The 8,129-nt window shown below is 37.2% G+C and overlaps 1 long non-coding RNA gene across 1 annotated transcript in view; it reads right to left on the reverse strand.

Annotated features, from left to right (window-relative positions):
* Positions 1 to 1,598: 1,598 nt before the first annotated feature.
* LOC122331060 overlaps positions 1,599 to 8,129 on the reverse strand; it is a 27,949-nt gene continuing 21,418 nt past the window's right edge. Inside the window, exon 3 of the long non-coding RNA XR_006248121.1 lies at positions 1,599 to 2,181. This is a non-coding gene — a long non-coding RNA (uncharacterized LOC122331060). The remainder of the gene's footprint in view (positions 2,182 to 8,129) is intronic.

The raw sequence follows: 8,129 nt of genomic DNA on the forward strand, positions 1-8,129 counted from the left end.
GAGAACCAGTAATCAGGGTTGCCAGGTTTCACAACAAAATTGCGCCTCGAAACTAGGCCAAAACCAAACCCAGTCGCGTTTCGAGGTGGATAGCTACACGTTTAATGGAGGGGTTGAAATGCTGCAATTTGCAGTTACGATCTTAAAATGAATAAATATCATGCTTTTGGGGTCGCGACCCGACGAAATGAAACACAACCCGCGTTACCAAAGTAGAACGCGAACACCGCCGCATGGAGGCTGCGGTCGTATAAATTAGGCCCACTTTTACAAATTGTAGGCCGTTATCGATTTCAGATTACAGATAATTTAGTGTTTTTACCAAGGCTGCAAGTTTAACGCCTTAACTTGATTAGTTACGAAATAATAACGGCACTAAATTAATAACTTACATTTCATACATTTGACTTTTGACAAATGTAACGCAGGATAACGACTCCACGAATGAATTTATGACCTAAAATGTAAGATATTGATGCATTAAATGGCCCTTTATGAGTTTTTGCTTCAATATGATAACACATATACGGGGGGAGTGCTGATTTTGTCCCAAATATTTCAAGTTGATGCGTTGTATTTCAACGAATTCCGTTTAAAGGCACTGCGCAATTTTTGCGCACCTGGCAACACAGGTCGTTTCGTTCCTGAAGGAATCTGCATTTCGAACGAATTCGTTAATAGCATTATAAAAACACTGCTGGTAGGTTTAGTTTCTTATTTAGAGTATAATTTAATTACAAAAAGGGAAATCCATAAAAATGTATTAGCAAAAATAATAATAGTAAATAGATTAAAAGGATGGTTCACCAAAAATGCCGTCACACTTACCCTCGTGTCGTTTTAAACCTTTCTTTTGTGGAAAACTAGCTATTTTGAAGACTGTTTTGGTGACCAGTGACTTTCATTATATGAACAAAAAAATCTAGATGTTTTTCAAACCAACGAAAGTTTACGGTAGGTTGCTGTAGCCTATACGTTACAGTGTAATACATTTTATTTTGAACCAAATTCAATATTTCTTTCTACAAAGCTAAAAGTTTCCCATACATCAACTAAAAACCCTGTAGTGTATTTTGGGACAGATTCAATTAGGATTTTGTGGTTTAAAGCCACAAGGCGACCAATAAACACCAACAGGCATCATTACCGTTTCCATTAAAACAAGTACAGTTTACATTATAGCCAATAAAACAATGAACAGTTACGTGATGATACCTTTTTTTTCAGTATTGTAAATTGCATGACAAAAATTGCATTCATTAATGTAATCTGTTACATTGCACATTTTAGGTAATGTAATCAGACTACTATTTAAAAAAAATTACTTTTAGATTACTTTTGACCTAATCGCATTGATTTAAACAGCATACTCTCGTACCACGCTGACACAAAAATACGCACAAAATATATTCCATTTATTGTTTCAAACAACATGAAGTGCAGTAAAAATGACATAACGCCGAGGTTACTGAGGACGTGCTGGGAGTGTAATAAAAAGCGAATAACGAAATCATAAAAAGAGCTAGACTATATCATAAAGAAAAGAAGAATTAGGGAATAATTTATTGTCATTGCGTGAATAATATGTAATCATGTAATCAATAAAATGTAATAGAATCTAATTACAAGTACTTATAATCCAATACAAGTAATGTAATCTAATTACCAGTATTTCTTAATCGGATTACGTAATCTAGATACGTCTCTGAGAACGAGGAGCACACTGGAAAGAATATCTTTTTGCAGAGAGGGAAGCATTTTGCGGCAATGCATGATTCGAAACATCCTCCGAGGAGCATCTTAAAAGGGTATTTCACAGGAAACACGAGTAATTTAAAACACAAGCTCCGCGAGTACGTCTTCAAAGCTGCAAGCGCCAACGTCTCTTCAAAACACAGGCTGGAATATCGGTGTGTTTTTGCGGTTGACAGCTCGTCGCTAGGCCGTGTGGTTTTTTTCCAGGCCGTTTCATGGAAAACGGTGCATCTGATCACTTAGTGAAGCATCAAGCGTCTGGAGCACAGCGGTGAGGTTGTTTTGAGTGATACGCACATCGACTGGAAACACGGCTCCAGAGCTAGCGCAGACGTCAGGGTCGTCTCGTCTCGTTCCAGACTGATGTTTCCGCTGGATCGCCGACGTCTTTTAACGTCCAGCTGCGCTCGTCCTGACCCGGCGACGCTGGAAAAACCCGACGAGGAAAAATGGTAGCCGTTGACTTCCATTGTATGAACAAAAAAAAATGGGTAGATTACTCCAAAGTTGAAGTTATATAATTGCATGTCAATCCATTGCAAAGCCATTTTTAGCTCGTTGCACGGGTTACGAGGAGAAACATAGTTCCTCCAGAGAAGAACAGAGTCACATATAGACTAGAGAAAAATAAACAGGACAACAAATAATATGAACAGTATACAAGATACATACATACATGCAGTATAGACACATTGGTAAAATTACAGTGACGGATAATACACAAGTTCTTATTAACAAACACACACACAGGCACACACACATGCACACACACACACACACACACACACACACACACACACACAGACACACACACACAGACACACGCAAACACACACACACACAGACACACACACACATAGACACACACACACACACACACACACACACAATCAACACACACACACACACACACACACACACACACACACACACACACACACACACACAAACACACACACACACACACACACACACACACAATCCAACACACACACACACACACACACACACACACAATCAAACACACACACACACACACACACACAATCAAACACACACACACACACACACACACAATCAACACACACACACACACACACACACACACACACACACACAAACACACACACACACACACACACACACACACACACACAATCACACACACACACACACTGTTGGAGTAGTATTAGTATTTCAGGTAATGAAATCAGACCACTTTGAGATTACTCTTAGATTGAGTTTCTTTAACACACATAATAGTTTACTACATTGATAATAAAACACAAAGAGCAGGGAAATGTGTTAGTGATCAGTTACTAGCCAGTTTGTTTCCAAGCATTTATCAAAACATCGTCTTCTGTGTGAAAGGACCTCGAAGAGGGTGAGTAAATGACCGGTTGGTTCTTTTTGTGCGCACGGCCCCTTTGAGTAAAAGTTAATAAAACAAATAATTGCTCTTCACTTTGCGGTGAGCGGCGCCGTTAATATACAGAGGAAGAGAGGATCGCTCGCCTCTAATCCTTTTCACAGGCCTGTGGATGTTTGTCACGTTGTTTCGGTCGTCGCTGGAGCTGATGAACGGAGCAGGTGGGCGGCTGGAAAACGCGTCTTCGCTGACTTCGTAAGGGACTTTAATGAGAGAATTAAGCGCGGGTCAAAGCGGTTCCCCAGGGATTCCCAGAGCTTTTCTCGAGGGGCTCTCAGAGGCCAGGGGAACGCCAGGGATCTCCACATTAATTTGAAATAAAATAAAATAAAAATTACATTTTTTTTTTTTTTTTTATCACTTTAGTTAGTTCCATTTAGTTTTATTACTGTTATTAGTTTTGAATACGGCAAATATTGCTACTGTAAATTAAATAAAAGTCAAATTTTGGGGTTTATTTATAATTTTATTTCAATTAACAAAAATAATTTTATGCTTCTAACTTAGAACAAAAAATATATATATATATATATATATATATATATATATATATATATATATAATAAAGTTGCTAATAATGTGGCTAAATGATTGTTTCCCGCACGTTAGAGATGCTAATGCGGGCATATATTAGAGCTGCAGGGGTTTTTTATGCATTGGCAGGAAGTGTATTCCCTTTAACCTCTGTTGAGATGCGAAGCGTGCGCTTTAATGAAAGCCTTCGCTGCAGCATCTTTTCGTAGAGGAAAATCAATGCAACATGTGCCCGAAGATCCCGCTCTTTGAACTATTACTGATTGCTTGAGTGATCGTGTTTCACTCACACCGCTCTCTCCTTGCCGTCTACCTAGGGAGCGTCCGACTGGAGTGAGCTCAACAGTATGTTTCACAAACATGAGCACAAAAAACGCATTCATGCTCGTGGTTTCATAGACATTACTGTTACTGTTCGTTTCGGAGCATTGTCTTATAAACAACTTCAGAAATAAAGTTCACGTTTTAATTGTCATCTTCATACGTGTAGCTCAGCTGTACTTCATATGTATAGTTTTATTAACAATTAATATAATATGATGTTCCATTCAGACATTTAGTGAAAGTATAACCATGATGAAAACCTGATTGATGTTCTCACTTTGTATTGAATTAGTGATAATTGTAAATATATCTGCAAAAGAAAAATTGTATTTTGACTATGTATTTTAAATCATGCAATGAATTTATATAATAATACTAATATAATTGTACAAATATTTATATAAAGTAAAAAAATTAAAAAAATTATATACATGTTAAAAAATAATACAGGAACATAGCTGAAAAATATTTATTTGACTATATGTTGGAATTGTTATATAATGAACAAAATAAAAACAAAACTTGCTGAAAAATATTTATTTAACTATATATTGTTATGCATTCATTAAAACAAATGTCATAATGTGACGTAATAAATACCTGACTATAAATAATTTTTTATATATATATATATATATATATATATATATATATATATATATATATATATATATATATATATATATATATATATATATTAATCGTATAGACGTAGTTTTAATTAATTTAAATATCAGCATGCTGATATAGTTTTATTGAACCTCTGGAACATTAACAAAATCATGAATAATAAATATGATAAATATAGTACATAAACACATATAACAACAAAACACAAGTCAGTGAAGAAGAGAAAACATCAAGCAGACCCTCTGTACTGTATTTATGTGCTGAGCATACTGTGATCGTCCATGCTTGACTCCATGCTTGACTCCATTTGAACCGGCTGAGACTGTGTGTGTGTGTGTGTGTGAGTGTGTGTGTGTGTGAGCTGAGTGTGTGTGTGTGTGTGTGTGTGTGTGTGTGTGTGTGTGTGTGTGTGTGTGTGTGTGTGTGTGTGTGTGTGTGTGTGTGTGTGTGTGTGTGTGTGTGTGTGTGTGTGTGTGTGTGTGTGTGTGTGTGTGTGAGTGTGTGTGTGTGTGTGTGTGTGTGTGTGTGTGTGTGTGTGTGTGTGTGTGTGTGTGTGAGTGTGTGTGTGTGTGTGTGTGTGTGTGTGTGTGTGTGTGTGTGTGTGTGTGTGTGAGTGTGTGTGTGTGTGTGTGTGTGTGTGTGTGTGTGTGTGTGTGTGTGTGTGTGTGTGTGTGTGTGTGTGTGTGTGTGTGTGTGTGTGTGTGTGTGTGTGTGTGTGTGAGTGTGTGTGTGTGTGTGTGAGTGTGTGTGTGTGTGTGTGTGTGTGTGTGTGTGTGTGTGTGAGTGTGTGTGTGTGAGTGTGTGTGTGTGTGTTGGGAACAGGCCCACACGCTCTCTAACTTCATTCAACATGTCTTTCATAGCAGCCAGAGTCACTTATCCATGAAAGTCACAGCGGCTTGCTGCCCGGCGGATTCATAATCTCCCGCTGCCAGACAGACAGAGCTCAGAATCCAGGAATCCTGGAAAAACTCTGGAAGTCCAGCTCTGCCGGGATCCCACAATCTGAAATGCCCGGAAAAAATTCAGCCAATTCAGTCTAATTACAGTAATTGACAGTGATTCCATTCACAAAAATGATCAATAATTTACTATTATATGAAAAATATATTGTATTGTAAATGTATGTATTCTTCAATTGTTAATTCTTAAGTTAAAATGATATAAAAATGTTATATAATTGCATTATTAATTTTTTATATATATATATATATATATATATATATATATATATATATATATATATATATATATATATATTTTTTTTTTTTTTTTAGTTTTTTATTTTTTTATTATTAATTTAAATAAAAAACTAAAGAATATCCCTTTGATGTTTGATGTGGATATGTCTGATAAACATATAAATGGTAAGTTCAATATTTTTATTTAATCTAAAATGAATATTTGTTTTTATTTGAAGATTTTTGTAAAAATGTAAAAGAATTGCGTTTAACACTTTTTCAGTGTTCAACATGCATATGATATCATTCATTCACCCTTATGTTGCATGATTTCTTTCTGCCGTTTGACATTAAATGCATCTTATGTGACAACATCTGATGAGAAATGTTATTTCAGAGAAGGAACAGAAGGATTATCCATAAAGGATTATGAAAAACATTGTTTTTTTGTTTTAATGGTGCGCTGATGCATCATTAAGAACAGAAAGATGAATGTAAACAGAGAGGTTTGTGTGGATCAGAGGTGAGACAGACAGAACCAGGATGAGAGGAATTAAAGGCCAGCGGGAGCCGTGCTGCCCCATTTCCTGATGAAAAACAGACCTCTAGAAGCTCAGGCTCACCGCGTCTGCAAATAAACAAACTGAAAAACTAGAAACAATCTACCTTTAACGTAAGACATTCTGTCTGTTTTGTTGTCTGATGCTTTAAATCCTCAAGCTATTTATCAATCTGCAAGTGATTCCAATTCACGTTGTACTGTGAACTTCTCTTAGGTGGTTGCTAGGGAGTTGCTAAGGGGCTGATTACACGTTCTGGTGGTTACTATGTGGCTACTCAGCTGGATGCGAGGGAGTTGCTATGTGATTCCTTATATTTTCAGGTGGTTGCTAGGGAGTTGCCATGTGATTCTTTGTATTTTCAGGTGGTTGCTAGGGAGTTGCTATGTAATTCCTTGTATTTTCAGGTGGTTGCTAGGGAGTTGCTATGAGACCATATGTGTACAGATTTGTTGAGAAGTTGCTATGTGGTTGCTTGAGTTTTCAGGTGGTTGCTAGGGAGTTGCTATGTGATTCTTTGTATTTTCAGGTGGTTGCTAGGGAGTTGCTATGTGATAAATTAGGTGTTTAGATGGTTGCTATAGTGCTGATCCCAGGTATGCTGTTTGATACCAATCTTTTCTTTGAAAATCTGGAAAAAATGTTTCTAGCATCTGTAAAACTGTGTTTTTCCATTTGAAAAATATATCCAAATTGCAACCTGTGCTCTTAACGTCAAATGCAGAAATATTAATTCATGCGTTTATGACCTCGAGGTTAGATTATTGTAATGCTTTATTGGGTGGTTGTTCAACTTATGCTAGTTTAATACCAGCAGCCTTTTCCTTACTAGAACTAGGAAGTATGATCGTATTAGCCCGGTTCTGTCAACACTGCACTGGCTCCCTATCAAACATCAGATAGATTTTAAAATCTTATTAATTACCTATAAAGCCCTGAATGGTTTATCTCCTCAATTCTTGGGTGAGTTCTTATCACATTATAGTCCTGCACATGCTGCATTCTCAAAACTCTGGAGGTTTGATAATACCTAGAATATTAAAATCAACTGCAGGCGCCAGATCCTTTTCCTCTTTATCACCCAAACTCTAGAACAAGCTCCCTAACTCTGTTCAGGAGGCAGACACACTCTTTCAGTTTACATCTAGATTAAAGACACATCTTTTTAACCTAGCCTACACATTACACACCAACACACTTTTATTATTCAAATCCATTAAAGGATTTTTAGGCTGCATTACTTAGATCAGCTGCAACTGGGAAAACTCCTCATAAAACACGATACTCTCATTACATTGTAAAAATAATGGCATCTACGCTAATATTAGTCTGTTTCTTTCTTATTCTGTTTCCAGATTAGATGGTGGATCAGCACCAAGAGATGACCTTCATCAGAGACCAGAACACCTAGATGAGCCCGTAGATCACCAGAACCACACACACACACACAGAGGAGAGAGGAGAACTGGCCCCAACAAGCTTGGTTTCACCCGAGGTTTTTTTAGAGCGTTGCTATTGAGTTGCTATGTGGTTGTTTAGGTATTCAGCTGGTTGCTTTGGTGTTGATATGTGGTTGTTTAGGTGTACAGATAGTTGCTAGGGAGTTTAGGTCAACCTTGGGATTGTTTAGGTCTCCAGGTGGTTGTTAAGGAGTTGCTAGAGGATTGTTTAGGTGATCAGGTGGTTGCTACGGTGTTGATATGTGCTTTGATGGTA

This window comes from Puntigrus tetrazona, chromosome 25, assembly GCF_018831695.1.
Source record: "Puntigrus tetrazona isolate hp1 chromosome 25, ASM1883169v1, whole genome shotgun sequence".
Lineage (NCBI taxonomy): Eukaryota > Metazoa > Chordata > Actinopteri > Cypriniformes > Cyprinidae > Puntigrus > Puntigrus tetrazona.